The sequence below is a fragment of the Panthera leo genome, chromosome C1, assembly GCF_018350215.1.
Source record: "Panthera leo isolate Ple1 chromosome C1, P.leo_Ple1_pat1.1, whole genome shotgun sequence".
Classification (NCBI taxonomy): Eukaryota; Metazoa; Chordata; class Mammalia; order Carnivora; family Felidae; genus Panthera; species Panthera leo.
The window spans coordinates 44,614,841-44,633,217 of NC_056686.1; the positions used below are offsets into that span (position 1 = coordinate 44,614,841).

General features: G+C 43.3%; 1 long non-coding RNA gene across 1 annotated transcript; it reads left to right on the forward strand.

Annotated features, from left to right (window-relative positions):
* Positions 1–14,067: 14,067 nt before the first annotated feature.
* On the forward strand, positions 14,068–18,126 carry LOC122227707. The gene is made up of 2 exons (XR_006206205.1): positions 14,068–14,391; positions 17,214–18,126. It is a non-coding gene; the product is annotated as an uncharacterized LOC122227707 (long non-coding RNA).
* The last annotated feature ends 251 nt before the right edge of the window (positions 18,127–18,377 follow it).

The window sequence follows — 18,377 nt, forward strand, 5'->3', positions numbered from 1 at the left end:
CAGGGCTCCCACTCGCCAGTGGTGAGAACTCGGGAGAGCTGCCAAATGTCTTTAAGATCTGATTTTTCTCCTTTGTGCGATGGAAATGATGATACCTACCTCTTAACAGAAGATTAACTGATTTCTGGTGTGAGAAAGAGCCTGGCACATTTCAGTCCCTCAAAAAATAGAGCAAAAGCTGAAACCAGAATTTGAATCCTGTTCTCCCTCTCCCTCCCCCCCGCCCCCCGCCTTTAAAATTTTTTTTCCTTCTTTCTATTTTATAAAATAGAATACAGTAAATATAATGTAGAATTGTGGTGATTAAGTGAACAATGTGTGTATATAATAAGTGCTCAGTAAAGGTAGTTATGGCCATTCTCTTTCGACTCTGATACTTTGTTGAAAAAATAAAATCAGGGCACCTGGGTGGCTCAGTAAGTAAGCGCCCATCCGACTTCGGCTCAGGTCATGATCTCACAGTTTATGAGTTCGAGCGTCGGGCTCTGTGCTGACAGCTCAGAGCCCGGAGCCTGCTTCAGATTCTGTGTCTCCCTCTTGCTCTGCCCCTCCCCCACTTGCACTCGGTTTCTCTCCCCAAAATAAGTAAACATTAAAAAAAACTTTTTTTTAAGTGAGATCAGTAACTAGCTTTCTGCTGAATGTGTCACACTTTAAATCACCTTTGACCTTGAAAAACATCTTACAATTTCCAATTTAAAGAGAAATTGACAGAAGTGTGGAAACACCACCAGGCCAGGAGTGAAGAGCCCAGGCTAGGGTTTGGTTCTCATGCTTCCTTGCCAGGAGGCCTTAGAAAATCACTTTCCCTCTCTGGGCCTCTGGTTCCTCATCTCTGCCATGAGCAGAAGTTCCTAGCCACCCTCCACCCAAGAGTCTATGGTTTGTCCCGAAACCTTTTGCCCGAGCCCAGTAAAAATCCCTAGCACTTAAAAGGGGAAATTTAATCGGAATGTTTTCTGATTCATGTGCACTTAACCAAACAGAACCCTACTTTCTAAGAGCTCTTTGATGTGTAAGCTGCCTTAAGGAGATTTTTTTAAAGGGGCATTTTAAAAGTTTTTTTTCTTAGAAACAGGAAATCAGGTTTTGGCAAGAGGGAAAGAAATCCGAACACACCAAGGTTTGGGGGTGGGAGCAGTGGGTTTGTTTTCAGTGGGCAGGATCTGAGAGGGTAACCGAGATTGGCAAGAGGCGGCCTTGGCCACCCTGGTGCAGCCTCCCCAGGGTCTGCCAACTCGAAAGGCTGTGTGAACGTCTGGGGCGGTGGCAAGGGAGCCGTCCCTGAAGCTTTTCCCAAGCCTCTCAGGACCAGCTGAATGTTTACTTTTACCCTCAGCCCCACATCGTACTTCTTTCTCTCTTGCGATGTTTGGCAATCCCAATTGCCAAATACCTTGAATGATCTCTAAGGAAAATATTTTTCGCTAGCTGATCAGTTTTCTCTTCCAGAAAAAAAAGAAGAAAAAAAAATCAACCAGATGAGCACACAGATGAGCGTGTGTGGCGGAGAGAGAGTTCCAGTTACCCCTTTGAAAGACTCCTAAAAGCTCCGTAAGCCAAGTGATTTTGCTAAGTAGTCATCAAATGGGCAACCGGGGTGGTGGGAGGAGGTTCCAGGTCAGCGTCCCGTCGGCTGGTCAGGGGGGAGGGCTTGGAACAGGTCCCTTCACCTCCTCCTTCACACATCCACAAGATGGGGAAATGAGGACTGTCAACAGTGTTGCTGAGGTCAGATGAAGTCTACTTTGAGCCCCCCGGTTGGGGTTCAATGAATGCCCCCTTTCCTACTTTACTGGCTTCAATGGATGGGCAGTGCTTTTGTTGAGGGACCAATTGGTCCCTTGTCCTTTTGCAAAGTATGGACATGGAAGGCCTTTGTTGACAGTCTTGGGCATTCCTTGGCTTCTAGATCCACCACCACCCAGATCTCTGCTCTCATGTCCCCACGGCATTTTCCCTGGGTGGCTGCTGCAGGCATGGAGAGGTGGAGTACCATGCAAAAGAGTGCTGGGCCAGGAGCCAGATGACCTGGCCTCCAGCCTCTCTTTCTTTTTCTTTTTAATTGTGGTTAAAAAACCACATAACGTAAAGTTTATTCTCTTAATTTTTAGGTGTGCAGTTTAGTAGTGTTAACTGTATCCACATTATTGTGTAACAGATCTCCAGAACTTTTCACCTTGTGAAACTGAAACTCAATACCCGTTGAATAGCTCCCCGTGCTCCCCTCCCCCCGGGCCCTGGCAAACATTCCTCTGCCTTCTGTTTCCATGATTTTGACTACTGCAGATTCCCCACGTAAGTAGGATCATACAGTATTTGTCTTTTAGCGACCGGCTCATTTCGCCCAGCCTAGGGTCCTCAAGGGTCAACCATGTTGGAGCACGTGACAGGATCTCCTTAATTTTCTGGGTGACTGTGTATCTACCACAGTGTATCCATTCATCTGCAGATGGGTACTTGTGCTACGTCTACCTCGTGGCTATCGTGAATAATACTGCAGTGAATGTGGGTATGCCGGTATCTCTTCGAGATCCTGCTCTCAGTTCCTTTGGATCGATAGCCAGAAGTGGAATTGTTGGATCATATAGTAATTCTGGTTCCGTTCGTTGAAGGACCTTCATACTGTCTTCCGCAGCATGCCATTTTTACATTCCCACCAGCAGTTCCCAAGGATTCCGATTTCTCCGCATCCTTGTCAACACTTTGTTATTTTCTGGGGTTCGGTAGTGGCCATTCCGATGGGTGTCAGGTGATAGGCTCATTGCAGTTTTGATCTGCAGATGACTTAGCTTCTGCAGTGCTCTTGCCAGCTCTGTGACTTGATGGCCCAGTGACCCTGGTGTAATGTCTAGTTTCCCTGTCCCCGGGGGCTTGTGGTAGGACCTTCTGGAACGATGGCCAGGATGCAGGCTGTGAGTGGGCAAGGTTCCCAAGTGTGTCAGCTTGGGCTGTCATAACAAAGTACCACAAAGTGGGTGGCTTAAACAACAGGCATGTATTGTCTCATGGTTTTGGAGGCTGGAAGTCTAAGATCAGAGTGTTGGTAGGGTTTGTGTGACAGAGAATCTCTTCCATGCCTCTCCCCTACTTTTTGAAGGTTTGCTGGCAATCTTTGGCATTCCTTGGCTTATAGACACATTATCCTGCTCTCTACTTTCATGTTCACGTGGCATTTTCCCTACGTGGGGGACTGTGTCCAAATTGCCCCTTTTTATAAAGACACCAGTCATATTGGATTAGGCCTGCCCAAATGACCCCATTTTAACCTAATTACTTCCGTAAAGACCCTACTTCCAAATAAGATCACATTTTAGTTACTGGAGGTTAGGACGTCAACATATCATTTGTGGGGGACATAATTCAAGCCACAGTACCAGGTACGTCTGAGCTTGCACGCAGAGGTTCCCTGACATGTCTAGGGGATGAAGGACTAAGAGAGTGATGTTGAGCAGGAAGCATAGAGAATGAGGACCCCGACTGGGAAATTCACATTCCTCTAGATCTTCCCAGAGGCCAGCAGGGTGAAGGAAATCTCCAAGCCAGGCGAATGCTTGGATCTGGGAGCCAGAGTAAGATCCTGAGCAAAGTGAAAGGGGTTGGAGTACTTACGATTGTCCATGTTGGTGTTAGTGAGTTGACTGGGTGAGTTAGTCTGATTTAAAGGCACAGGGTGGTCTACAGCAGCAGACTTTTTGTTAGCTGACATCAGCTTTCCAGGAAAGGGATCACAAGTGTCAGGCCAAGACAAACCTATTCCCAGCTTGCACTTACAGGCCGGTGCAAGCTGGGCACTGGCCAGGGAGGGACTGTGTATTATGGAGTTTTGGGAAGGATCACAAACATTGAGGGCGTCACTGGAGTCCTAATCTTTATTGGGGTACAGCGTCCTTATGATTGCCTGAGTTACTCAGTTCTGCTTGACCACGGATCACCCATCTTTTTGTCTAGTGCTCATTTGGTCCAGGGCCACCCCGTGACATCACATTGCCTAACTTGAACTCTAGCTGTGGATATAAAATATGTAGTGGATGCTGTCATGTGCCACCTAGATCCCCCTTCAGCAATGAATGACTTTGGGGTCAGCTGGAGCCTTTTCTGCGGCCTGGCTTTTCCTTCACCCCTTCGCCCCATCCTGCATCGTTTCCTCCCTTCGACAGCTATAGATGGAGAGTGCCCTAGTAAACCTCCTGCGTGCATCTTTCCATCTCAGAGCCCACCTCCCAGGAAACCCCACCTGCAGCATTGTATCTTCCAAATAGGAGAGACCTGAACTTGAAGCCAAATATTCCAACCCCACAGAGAAAGGCCCTGGAAAAAAGAAATGACTGTAACTAGCACGTGATTGTAGTCAGGACATGTTTCTCTCATAAATTAAACACAGAATGGACAGATCCAAGCTCTAACTTTCAAAGCCACATGCCTAGAGAACATCTTTTTGGCTTTGATTCAAGATCATGAAGACGAAGGGGATGGTATTGTAGTAGAAAAAATATCTAACTGCATATTTGTTTGGAAATATTTTCTTAATCAGGGAAGTCTCTTTCACCAAAGTGCATGCACACACGGGGCTGTACATCTGACAGGTGTGAAAAGCAAAGCCTCAGACGATGTTTTCTGCCCAGCCTGTGGCCACGCACAAAGAGATGGGTGTTCTTTGGCCCTGGTTCTGTGTAAATGCATCCCATCTGGTGTGAACTTCTCAGCACTTGGCCAGAGTCACTTTCTGAGAGAAGAGGAATTTAAGAGGGGCTTTTGCAAAGTCAGCAAGGAGAACCCCCAGCTGTTTGGAAGATGTTTTGGCAGTGCTGGGGGTATGGGCAGTAATAACTGGCTGGAGGTGGGGATGTGACTAGAGGGTTCCCACCTGCAGAGTTGGGCAGATAGACCTGTGCCAACCTTTACTTACATCAAGATGAGATGGATCTTTGCCTTACATTCAAATGCTTAGATACAGAGGCGTATGAGTTCACAGGCATCAACGCCATCAATATTTCTAGGTGTTCCTAGGTTGATATCCAGCCTCGTGGGATTAGAGATCGCTGTTTCAGGGCTTCATGGAGCCTTAATTCTTGACAATGCCACTCAATGCTCCAAACCTTCCATGGTTGTACACTGGCTGTTTAAGGTCCCCTCACTTCAGGTGAAGTGAAAGGTCTTCCACGATTGAAACCTGAGAAAACCTTCACTAGTATTTCTGTTCTCCTCCTTTCAGGTACGTGGAGTGACTGTTGTCCTTTCAGCCCCTTGACATTAGCCAAGGCCATGAAGTTTGATTTGGCCGATAAAACATGAGTAGAACTGACCTAAGTGATTTCTAGGTGAAAATGTTTCAGAACTAGAGATCCGTTCTCCGTGGTTCGTCTTACGAAAGAATGCATCAAAATGGAGGTGCCGTAAAATTGAAGAATCCTTGAATGTGAACGGACCCAGAAGAAAGCTGTCCTACGTAGGTGCTTGGGTTGACAAGGGAACTTGACGTGAACTAAACTTTGTGCTTGATCACTGAGATTTGGGGCTGAATATGGTAGCATAACTTAATTTATTGTGGCTGATAACAGAAGTCTTTCTCCTGTTCTAGCTTTACCTGTAGCTACTCCCCCTCACTGGAAAGAACATGGATTTTGACATTAGAAGATTTCCTCAGCTTTCACGTTTAGAGAGAGGAGACAAACACCATTCATCATACACAGTGGTTCTGCTTCGCTCATAGATCAACATAAAATATTATATTATTTCTTCCCTCCAACCCAACACTTCATCCATGTCGGAATACTTGCGTTTGCCTCCATGGGCCCTCCATTTTTAGACAAGAAATCTCTCCTGAATTCTTTATTTTAAACTTGAGTTTTTGATAAATTACAATATCATAGGGGGCATCATGGGGACCCAGTCAGAAAGCAGCCTGGAGTTTATATATGTCAAGGAAGCTGATCTTGGCTTGTCAACAGAGAAAAGTAAGCATTCCTGAAAGTCAGAAAGATGGATGGATTAAGAATATGAATTAGGAAGATAAATGCTCTAAAACCAAGCTCTCTTACATGTCTAAAGTGTTAATATTTAATGAAAAGTGAACACTTTGTTGGCTTTTATTTTCAAGACTTCAGTGGTGTTCTGAAATTAGTCATTTGTTCAAAAATATTTTCTAAGCCTCTACCATGTGCCCAGGAATAATTTAGGCACTGGGGATAAAGCATTGAACAAAGTAGAAAAGAACGCTTCAAGAATGGATTTTTTTTTGGGGGGTGGGGAAGGAGAGCTAGATAGTAAATGTGTAGTAATAAATAAGCTACTTTCAGATAGTGATAAATGTTTTGAAGGAAGGGAGACCTTCATGGCAGAGGGGAATGGTGCTATGGGACCTATTTGATCTGAGTCTTGCAGAAGACCTCACTCAGGAGTGATGGGTGTGCTGAGCACTGAAGATGAGAGCCAGTCAAGGGAATGTCTTGGGGAAAAGGGAAAAACAAGTGAAAGTCTTTGGAGTGTGAAAGGGCTTGACAGGAGGAAGAGGGAGGCCATTGTGACTGAGAGAATGTATGAGATAAGGTGAGAAAGGTTACCCACGGGCCAGGATAGGTAGAGTCTGTGGACCACAATTAGGCGTTTGAATAAAATTCAAATGGCAGTGTGAGGAGATGAAACCACTGGGGGACTTTTCTTTCCTTTTTTTCAAAAAAAAATTGAGATATAACTGCCATAACAATAAACTGCATGTATGTAAAGAGTACACTTTTGTAAGTTTCGACATATGTGTGTATCCATAGGACCTTTTCACAATCAAGATAGCAGATGCATCCATTACCACCAAAAGTTTCCTCATCCTCTTTTGTAATCCCTTCCTCTTGGCTCTCCTTTCCTTAAATCTCTACAATCCTAGACTTCCACTGATCTGCTTTCTGTCACTGTAAATTTGTTTACTTTTATAGGAATTCTACATAAGGGCAATTATATAGTGTACTCTTTTTAAAAATCTAGCTCATTTTACCCAGAATTATTGTTCTGGGATTCATCCATGTTTTATCACTTTTTGTTCCCTTTTATCACTGAGTAGTATTCCGTTGTCTGGATAGACCACAGCTTTTATATTCAATGACCTCTTTACTGATAAACATTTGGGATTTTTCCAATTCTCGGTTATTGCAAAGAAAACTGCTAGGAACATTCATGTACAAGTCTTTGTATGGATTAAGTTTTGTTTTTCTCTCTCTTGTGTAAATACCTAGGAGAAGCTTGGCTGAATCATATGGTAGCTGTACGTTCAGCATTTTAAGAAGCTACCAAATTGTTTTCCAAAGTGGTTATAGCATTTGCGTTTCCACCATCAGTGTGTTAAAGTTTCAGTTTTTCAAATCTTGGTCAACATTTGGTACAGTCTTTTTAATTTTACCCATTCTAATCAATGTGTAGTCGTATCTTACTGGTTTTTTTTTTTCATTTGCATTTCCCCATGGCTGTGATGTCGAGAATCTCTTCATGTGCTTATTTGACATACATCCATTTTCTTATGTGCAGTGCATGTTTAAACCTTTTCTTGATTAAAAAATTTTTTTTTAAATATTTATTTATTTTTGGGAGAGAGAGACAGACAGAGCATGAGTGGGGGTGGGGGCAGAGAGAGGGAGACACAGAATCCCAAGCAGTTTCCAGGCTCTGAGCTGCCATCACAGAGCCAAAAGCAGGGCATGAACTCACAGAACACGAGATCATGACCTGAGCTGAAGTCAGATGCTCGACTGACTGAGTCACCCAGGTGTCCCTGCTGATTTTTTAATAGAGCTTTTGTTTTATTCCTATTGAGTTTTGAGAGTTCTTTTTGTATTTCAGATACAAGTTCTTTATCAGATTTGTCTTTGAGAATGTTTTCTCTCTGTGTCTTCTCATTTTTTTAAAAATCGGGTCTATCAACTTATCATTTGTTCTTTTATGGGTCATGGTTGTATTGTTATATCTAGGAAATCTTTGCCTGACCCAACACTACAAAGACTTTCCCCTATATTATCTTCTAAAAGTTTTATAGTTTAGTTTTTTTTTTTTAATTTCACAACTATTGATTCACATTTTCTTTATGTGGGATTTCTGAAGTGGGATTGCTGGATCATATAGTTCTATTTTTATTTTTTGGAGGAAACTCCATATTGTTTTGCATGGTGGTTGTATGAATTTACACTCCCATCAACAGTGTACAAGTGTGCCCTTTGCCCCACATCCTTGCCCTAATACTTGTTATTTCTTATCTTTTTGATAATGGCCATTCTAACAGGTATGAGGGAATATCTCATAGTGATTTGCGTCTCCCTGATGATTAGTGATGTGGAGTACCTTTCCATATACCTACTTTTTTTCCCTTTGGAAAAACGTCTGTCTAGTCTCATTGCCCATTTTAAAATCAGATTATTTGTATTTTTCTATTGAGTTGCATAAATTTCTTATACATTTTATATATTAGCTGCTTATCAGTATATGGTTTGTAAACATTTTCTCCCATGCTAGAGGTAACCATTTCATTTTGTTGACTCTTTTGCTGTGCGGAAGCTTTATAGTGTGACAAAGTCCCACTTACTTATTTTCGGTTTTGTTGCTCCCGCTTTGGTATCATATCCAAAAAATTATTGCCAAGACCAATGTCAAGGAGCTTATTGCCAACGTTTTCCTCTAGGAGTTAGTCTTTATATTTAAGTCTTAAATTCATTTCAAGTTAATTTTTGTGAGTAGACGGTTTAGGCTTTACATTAGGTTTTCATATCTGAGTTCATTTTTCTATATGGTACGAGGTATAGATAAAAGTTCACTTTTTTGCATGTGAATGCTGCAGCACCATTTTTTGAAAAGGCTATCCTTTCTCCAGTGATTTGCCATTGCTTCTTTGTAAGAAAATCAGTTGTCTGTGTATATGCAGGTCTATTTCTGGACTCTGGTTGATTCCATTGATCTATTTGTTTATTTATGCCAATATCACACTGCTTTGATTACTGTACCTTTATAATAACTCTTGAAATTAGATGGTGATAACCCTGAATCTTTGTCCTTCATCAAAGTTGTTTTGGCTATTCTAGGCCCTTTACATTTCTCTATGAATTTTAGAATCAGCCTGTCAATTTCTGCAAAAAACAACAACAATAAAACAAACTAAAACCTGCTGGAATTTTGGTTGGGATGTGTTGAGTCAATAAGACAAATGGGGAGAATCGACATCTAAACAATATCGAGTCTTTTGAACTATGAACAGGGTGTATCTCACCACTGATTTAGGTCTTGTTTAACTTCCACAGTATTTTGTAGTTTTAAGTGTAGAGGTTCTTCACAGCTTTTGTTATACTTATCCTTAAGTATTTCATAAATATACATTTTGATGCTATGATAAATTACATTACAATTTTTTTCTAACTGTTCATTGATTTTTGAATACAGATAATTCTTCCAGCTTGCTAAATGCAGTAGTTTTAATAGTGTTTCTGTAGAGTATTTACAATTTCCTACAGAGATGGTTATGTTATCTGTGAATAAAGGCAGTTTTACTTAATCTTTTCCAGGCTGGATGCCTTCTATTTGATTTTCTTGTTTAATTATACTACCATGAAGCTCCAGTTCAATGTTAAGAGTAACGTAAGAGTAGACATCACTGCCTTGTGCCTGAACCAAGGGGGAAAGTGTTCGGTCTTTTACCATTAAGGGTGATTTTGGCTGCAGATTTATCATAGATGCCCTTTAATAAGACTGAAGAAGTTCCATCATTTTTGTGGTTTGCTAAGAGTTTACATCAGAAATGGATGCTGGATTTGGTCAGACGATTTTTTTGTATCTATTGAGATAGGTATGTATATTTCAGTTTATTCATACAGTGAATTACATTGATTGATTTTTTTGAATGCCGAAACAACCTTGCATTTCTGGGATTAACCCATTTGGTCATGATACATTGACTTTTTAAATGTGTTTTTAAATTTAGGTTGCTAAAATTCTGTTCATAAGTGTGCCGGTATGTTTATGCAGACATGCACATTTAATGTGATTATTAATACACTTAAGTTTAAGTCTGTCATCTTGCTTTGTGTTTTATATGTGTCCCATCTGTTCCTCATTCCCTCTTCCCTCATTTTCTGCCTTTTTTTTTGGATTGAATATTTTTTTATGATTCTATTTTATCTCCTTTTTGGCTTATTAGTTATATCTTTTTGTTCTTTGTTTTGTCATTTTAACGGTTGCTTTAGAGTTTATAGTATACAGAACAGCTCCCTTGGGGAGCTTGGAAAAGGAGTGAAGAACAGTCTTAATTTCTTCCCTAGACACCCAGATCTTTTTTTTTTTTTTTGCTTTTTTTTTTTTAAGAGAGAGAGAGAGAGGTAGAGTGCTAGTGTGTGAGTGGGGGAGGGGCATAGGGAAAGAGAGAGAGAGAGAGAGAGAGAGAGAGAGAGACAGAGAGACTGACTCTCAAGCAGACTCCATAGTCAATGTGGAGCCCAATGCAATGCAAGGCTCAGTTCTATGACCCTGGAACCATGACCTGAGCCAAAATCAAGAGTCAGACGCCCAACTGACTGAGCCCCCCAGGTGCCCTTCCCCATGCCCTTTTCCAGTGGGTCCAAAGCCCAGGGGTACCTTGGGTTCCGATACTGTGGGTGGGTATGGGATACTCAGTCTAAGTTTTGTACTCAGGGGGGCAGTTTAACCCCATTTCTCTTTGACCACCACACAAGGGGAGGTTGTGGGAAAACCACACCAAGAGGCAACCAGGAGGGTCGAAGGAGCAACCTGGAAATATAAGGATAACAGCAGACAGGGTGCCAGAAGCCTGCCTCAGACCTGTTCCTGGACTCCTCCCATGTGGATGTTCATAGCTACCTCGTTGCTCAAAAGGGGATTTGCATCTCAGGTGAGGCCTCTGGCCATCTGCCCAACCTAGTATGTGGCCTGTATTGACACAATTTGACAAAACTCAACAGAGTTTAAAGTGCTGGTGTGCAAAATGTTGCAAACCTTCCAAATTGAGTCTTGTTCAGTTCCTCAAGACTTCCAGGCTTCTCACTTATGGGCCTTTCCCATGCGGGCATCTTAGTTCGGATCATTCCCCCTGTGCTTGCCCATTCCATCTGCCCAGATCCTAGAGATCAGAACTTAAGAACAAACTCCCCCCTGGACAGCTTTCCTCATGCTCTCCCCACCCTCACACACCTCGCCTTGTTGGGTCCCCACCCCCGTCACGTGCTTCCATTGCACTCCCGCTTCCATCTAACTCCCCTTTCCTTACAGAGCTTAGGGTCCGGCAGGGAGAGAGAAGAGAAAACAGGCCATGAAAACACGCATGACATCTTGTTCACATTTGCTATTTAATTCCCGCCAGACGTTGTTCATGGTGCTGCACACAGCCAATTATATGGTGGGAAGGACAAATGGGTGAGATTGCAAGTAAGTCAGGTGTAGTGTTTGTTCAGACAGAACAGGGGCCCTGGGTTAACCCCCAGGTTAACCTATAGATTCTAGAGTATTCAAAGGTTTCAGGGCAAGGGGAGTAAATCATCCTTATTAGCACAGGAAGAGTTAAGGCCTTCTCCCTCCACCTGTCCCACAGTTTCTCCTATAGCTGCATCTCAAAGGCATCCAGTGACCCATCTATGATGTGGATTGTCCCTCTCCCCCAATCAGAGTAATTATCATCTTGACTTCTAACACCATATATTGTTTTGCCTGTTTCGTTGGAATTATGTAGTGTGGATATATGTAAATATGTTTATATTTATACCTATGGGTGTGTACATATGTACATCTTTTATGTCTGATGTGACCCAGGGATTATGTTTCTTGAATGTCATCATAAGAACACACTAACAAGATAAAGAAAAATGTTAAGGGAGAGATAGATGAAGAAAAAAAAAAAATGAAGTAGGAAAGAAGGTAATTTTACATTTCAATGATCTTATTTTTAAGTAAAAGCACACCCGTGAGAACTAAAAAAAATAACAAAAATCCAGTAAAATGAAAGGATAAGAGCTGAAATATAATAATGAGCTAGTGTGGACAGGAGTTAAGATAAGGTAAAAGGCCAAAAAAATCCCCAATGAATAAAAACTTGAAAATAAAAGACATAAAGGATGATGATTATAGGCCATACCTATGAGTTAAAAAGTTAAAAAGAGGGGGCACCTGGGTGGCTCAGTCAGTTGAGCATTTGACTCTTGATATCAGCTTAGGTCATGATCCCAGGGTTGTGGCTGGGATCAAGCCCCGTGTGGGGCTCCAAGCTGAGCGTGAAGCCTGATTCAGATTCTCCCTCTCTCTCGTTCTCTACCCCTCTCCCCTTCTTCTCTCCTTCACACACCTGCATGTGCTCTGTCTCTCTCTCTCTCAAAATAAAATGTTAAAAAGAGGATTTTTTAAAGTAAAAATAAGAATGAAAAAGCTAAAAACAGGAAGGTAAAAAGTAAATACATAAACACACACACATATGTATGCGTTGTTAAATGATTAAGAAAATATCTTTAAAAGAAAATAAAAAAAATATGAGCGAGAAGAGAGAGGAATGAAAGCAAAGCATACGAATCTTAAACCAAAATCATTGGAGAGGCTGGGCATCTCCTGGTCTGGTGTTTGAGCAGCAGAAACTCTGAAGGTCCGGAGTTCAGATGATGGACTCAACCCTGCCAGACTTCCAGCAGCCCAGAGGCAGTTGGTGGGAAAACCGGAGCATCCTGGTCTCTGCTTCCTTCCCAGGCGCGTAGGGTGACTCACCAAGTCTACTGATGAAGTCCACGCTCGAGACGCCCTTAGCATCCTGATGCCCTAGTGGGTATTTGCTAAGTGCTCTAGAGGGTCGGGAGGCCGGTGGAGGGAAGCCAAAGGGGATGGGGCACAGCGACATTGTCAAACTCCACTTCCCAGGAAACTGTATTTTTTTTAAGGTTTATTTATTTATTTTGAGACAGAGAGAGAGAGAACAAGTGGGGGGAGGGTCTGAGAGAAAGGCAGAGAGAGAATCCCAAGCAGCCTCTGTGCTGTCAGCACAGACCCTGACACGGGGGCTCGAACTCATGAACCGTGAGATCGTGACCTGGGCTGAAGTCAGACGCTCAACCGAGTGAGCCACCCAGGCACCCCGAGGGCTCGATTTTTTAATGATGAGAATGATAATGATAATCATTAAATGTGTCTAGCACCACACTGGGTGGACATTGTCCCACAGACGGTCTCACTTTTAGAGCTCACGCCGGCCTTCTAAGTGTCATTTTTCAATAGATTCATATTTCATAGATTCTCTAGGATGAACCTGTATCTTACAATCTCTGTGATAAGAGAGCTTTATCTTGTGGTTTGATGGCCCATGGGTTTTCTTAAATGCACATAAAAAATGGTGGCTCTGACAATTTATGGTGTGTGTTCGATTTGATAGGATACAGTAGATGCCACTCTCCACGTTTTCCGGATGAGAAAACTGAGGGTCCAGGAGACCAAACAAGCTGCCTGAGATCCTACGCAGGTGCAGGTACATCACCGTGGTTGGTGATCACCATGGCATCTGCTGGTTACGGATACCAAAACGTGTTCATTTTTTCCCCTGGAAATCATCTGACCCACCCGGAGGAGGTCCAACCCCAGAATGTGCAGCGGACAAAGCTCCCAGGAGACAAGCTGGTAGAAGCTGGTCGTGGGCATGGGAGCGGGGTGGGGGGCGGGGCGGATCTTACCTGGGTTCTCCACCCCACCCTGTGCCAGGCACGAGGCTACCCCTTCCTCAAGACCTGCTTTTTGTTTTCTCGAAAGGTGTATTTGTTGTTGTGAGAGAAGGGGCAGCGTGCAAGCGGGGGAGGGGCAGAGAAAGAGTGGGCAGGGGATCAGAAGCCGCGCCGACAGCCGTGAGCCTGATGAGCCTTGATGCGGGGCTGGAACCCATCGACCGCAAGATCACAACCTGTGCCAATCACAGTCTGTGGCTCAACTGACTGAGCCACCCAGGTGCCCCTGCCTTCTGCTTTTAACATCTTTCCTATTTCCTTATCCGCGCCCCCCCCCCCCCCCCCCCCCCCGCCCCCATTTTTGATTCATTTTGGTTTGTTTGTTTTCTTTCTGCTTTTGTCTTCCCGGCTGCTGGTTCCATCAGGGAGGCAAGGAGACACTCAGCTGGAGGGAAGTATCGGGCTCCCATATTATTTTTCTCTTCCACTTCTCTCTCCTTAGCAGACAGCTGGCTGGCTGCCTCGGAGATCGGCAAACTGGAACAGGAGCCGCAGAAGCACTGTGTCCACTGCACCGCCAGGCCAGGAGAAACAATATTATCTCCTTGTGAGAACAGTTTGTTCCCGTCGTGCTTTGATTTAACCTTACAAGGAAAAATGGCCAGTTACGGAGTCATTTTCCTGAATGTTGTTGGAGCTGCCTGGCGGTCCTTCGTGCTGGATGGTAATGGCCCACATCTGGAGAAGCCTGGTGCGATCTCCCTGGACACCTTGGCTTTCTGGTTTCAATCAAAGTGCCTTATCAGTCTCTCCCGAGTGTTTACAAATGTAGAAATGAATTTGTGAAGAGCCCATGGAAATGTAGAGCCGAAAGGGATCGTTTGATCCAAGCTCCTCATTATATAGATAAGGAAAGTGGGGGGGGGGGGGACGCAGAGAGGGGTAGTGGCTCGCCAAAGCCACACAGGACTGCAAGCCAGGTCACTGGCTGGAGGTCATCCAGGGGTTTTCCTTAGGATAAGTTACAAAAGATTTGCAACAGTGTTTGGTGGTGACAGCCCGTTGACCTACAGCAGGCTACTTGTCTGTACTGTGCATTAGCCTTCTAACTAAATCTCCTTGCCTCTGGCTCTCCCCTCACTAATTAATGTGTACGTACTGCAAGATACATCTTCTTCAGGGCTGAGCCGCTAATCACATCTCTCCCTGCTCAAAAATTAAAAGAATAGAATAGAATAGAATAGAATAGAATAGAATAGAATAATACTTGGAAAGATGGAAAAAAAAAGTGAATAGAGTTTGAAAACTTTCAGGAATGAATCAGATTCCCTCATGGAATCAAGTTGTCCCATTTAAAATGTTTGGTTTCCTTCCTCCTTAAAACAAAGAACAGACAAAGAAAAGAACATGATCTCTTACTGGACTTGTGAAACAACCACCCAAGTGATCTCCCTGCTTTTCTTCTTGCTGCTCTGTTAATGAAGTGTTCGCACCGTGAACCGAAGCGAGCTTTGAAAACATAAACCAGACCGTGCCACTCTCCCGTTCAAAGCCCTCCCTCCCAACGGCCCCTCAGCACACCTAGAATAAACCTGATTCCATACTGTGGCTGACGCCACTCTCCAGGCTCAGTCGCTTGCCACCTCTCAGACCATGTCTTCTACCCTTCTCACCTCCTCTAGCCCCACTGTCTCCCGTTCTGTTCTTTGGCTCTACTAAGCTTATTCCTGCCTCAGGGCCTTTTCACTTGCTTTCTCTCTCATCAATACCCTTGTATTTTATGATTTGTGGCTGACTTCTTTTTTTTAATCTCAAATGTCATCTCTTCAATGAGACCTTCCCCAATCGTGCTATATAACATAGCAACCTCCCCTCCACTGATTTCCATGTTCTATTTTCCTCCATAGCTCTTACTACCTAAAACTATTTTTTCTCATATACTTGTGCGATATCTGTTTACCTACTTGGTTACTGTCTGTCCTTTCTTAGTGTCCACCCATCTCCACACACTAAAATGTAAACTTCGTGAGAGCAGAAACTCACTCTTGCTTGCTTTTCTGTTTCCAGTATGTGAAATGGCATCCGGCACCTAGCAGACAATGAATAAGTGTTTTGAATTCAATTTTTTAAAAGCTTACAAAAGCCTTCGTCTCTGCACCCTGGGAGGTAGTCTTGATTCCAAAAGGTCCTTAGCGCCACCTTTTCTTGGAGCAGAAGATGGTTGGGGTAGTAGTAATTGAGCAATGTAGACCAAATGGACTGGGTGTGATCACAGGGCTCAGTCACACATCAAGGGGCCAGGACATTTATCTACCAGCATATGAAGAGGAGATTTCCTGCCTCCTGAGTCCCAGGGGTCTAACATAGAAGGTATCTTTGTAGACTGACACAAGTCTGGGAAAGGAGTGGTCCCGGGTATTTCATTTTCTCCTGGAATTTGAGTTAAGAGGATTTATAACTGCCAAGCAGATACGAATTTACCTTGAGATTACCCTTAAGCTTTAGGGCTCCTCGTTCGTCCAAGTGCCTTCCAAGGCTCTGAGAAGGGCTCCAGCAATGTGCATCATCATATAAATCTGCACAATGTTCTAAAGGAAGCCATTTCACTTAAATCAGTTCATGCCCCTGCCTCTGCGCTACACCTTCCAATATGTCACACATCCCCTGGTGTGAGAAGGCCTCGGGCATCGGTGGGAGTTGGCTGAGGGGACGTTGGGTTGGCAGCGCCTTTGGCTTGGGGTTAGTGAGAATAACTGCTGTAAGCCACTGTCCCCTCCATGTGTAACGAAGTTATGATCACCATCCTGGTGTAGGAAAGACTTCTGGGACTAGTTCTACCACTCACTCTGCTCTGGCGGGGCCAGGGGAGGGATCCCGACATGAACACAGGTGCTATTCTGCAGCAGCAGAAACGTACGGACAGTGGAGGAGAAATGCTATTTGCAATCTGTGGGGCCAGAAGCTAGTCTGTGGAAAATACTGAAAACCATCAGATGTTCAAAATTGTTAAGTAGTAGATTTGGTTCTCCTCGGCACCTAGTCAACATGGAAGTTCTTCCCTGTTAGGCATATACTCAACGAGGCCGCACGCGCAATGATAAATGCCCCTTGCACGAACTGCATCAGTAGAATTTATGGGCATTCCTGCAGTCACAGGGCACGACCTCTACGTACCAGTACTGAAAGTGGGTATGTCAGTGCCACGTCTCCTATCTTTGGCATCCCAGGGTCTCGGATCCCATCTTAGTGTATCTGATCTAAATGGGGTCTGACCCATCTGGTTCGCACAAAGTGTGTGTCAGTTCCGGAAGAAATTGTACTTAAAATTATCGCCCAGGCCACAAAATAGGCTGTATGGACAAGTATCTCGGGGACACCACCCCTGCACGTATCAACAAGTCGCTGTATGTAGTTTGAGAATAAGTTGATGATGTAATTATGTAGCTCAATGAAACACAGAGGCAATTTTTAAAGTGCACTGGAATTTCTCTTGGCATGCCCTGATTTGGGATTGATTTTGTACATGTTTTTTTTTTTTTTTTTCAGAATTACTGAGTATACCTGAATTCAAATCTTACGAGAAGGAGCTATCTCGGTGGAAGCCAGAAATATGAACTGAAAAGGATACCGGTTGAAACTTTAAGTCGAGGGCTAATTAAAATCTCTTCTGGTCATACTGGGCGATGGGTAAAGAATCATTGATAGCTGGGGAAATATAGAGAGTGAAGTTGACAACATAGCCAAAGAGAAGATCACGAGGTTCAGGATACCCTTGAACAGAAATTGGAGGAGAAAAGATAAAAATGGTGGAGAATAAGATAATTTGTACTCTCAAGGGAATGTGCAAAGGTCAAAGGTCAAGTGTGGCTTCATATTTATGGATTCACTGTGCCCTTTCATTGGGCTCTGTTGACATGAGCAGTAATTTCATTCAGCTTGATTTGGTGAAAGGCCCGTTTTTAGTAACACAAAACTCTTTATATGACGTACAAGGACATCAACGTCAAACTGGTTAATTAATGTCATCAATTCAAAAAATGTTGAAGATGAGTCATACAGCATAAAACTCGAAATGTTCTGAAATCCCACAGCTCATATATGAAAGAAACTTTGTAGAGACTTACCCAAATTTGATGATAATCCTGATAATTTATAGGACACGCTCAATAACGAGGTGTGAAGCGGAGACTTTCTCTAACTTATCCGTAATAAAAACAAATTTGAAGAGTCCATGCCGGAGGAAGACAGACTTAACTATCTTCCTGTTCCCTCTGCAGAAGATATTACAAAATTACTACTCTACGGAGAGGTCATAAAAGATGATGTAGCCAAAAGTATAGGTAAAAAGCTGATTAAGAAAAACAAAAATTGAGGATATTATGGTCTTTGCCAGCTTTTAAAAATGTGTCGCTTGTGATTTATTTTCTCATGCTAAATAAATATCCACTCTCGAGACTAATTTTGTGTTCAAAATTTTGTGTTCTTTTTTCCTAACTGGGCCTTCACAAAGGCAAACCATGGGAGCTTTAGGCCACACCAAACGTGAGTTAATCTGTGGCCCTCAGATGGAAAAGCATGGGACGCAAGCCTCTTGTAGCAGGACCAAGAGACTGAAGGGGTAGGAATGTCCTGTGTAATGTACTACACAAAGTTTTTACTTGTTGAAACACTTAGTTACACCTTGCAACGGAAGCAAGGTTCACTATAGGG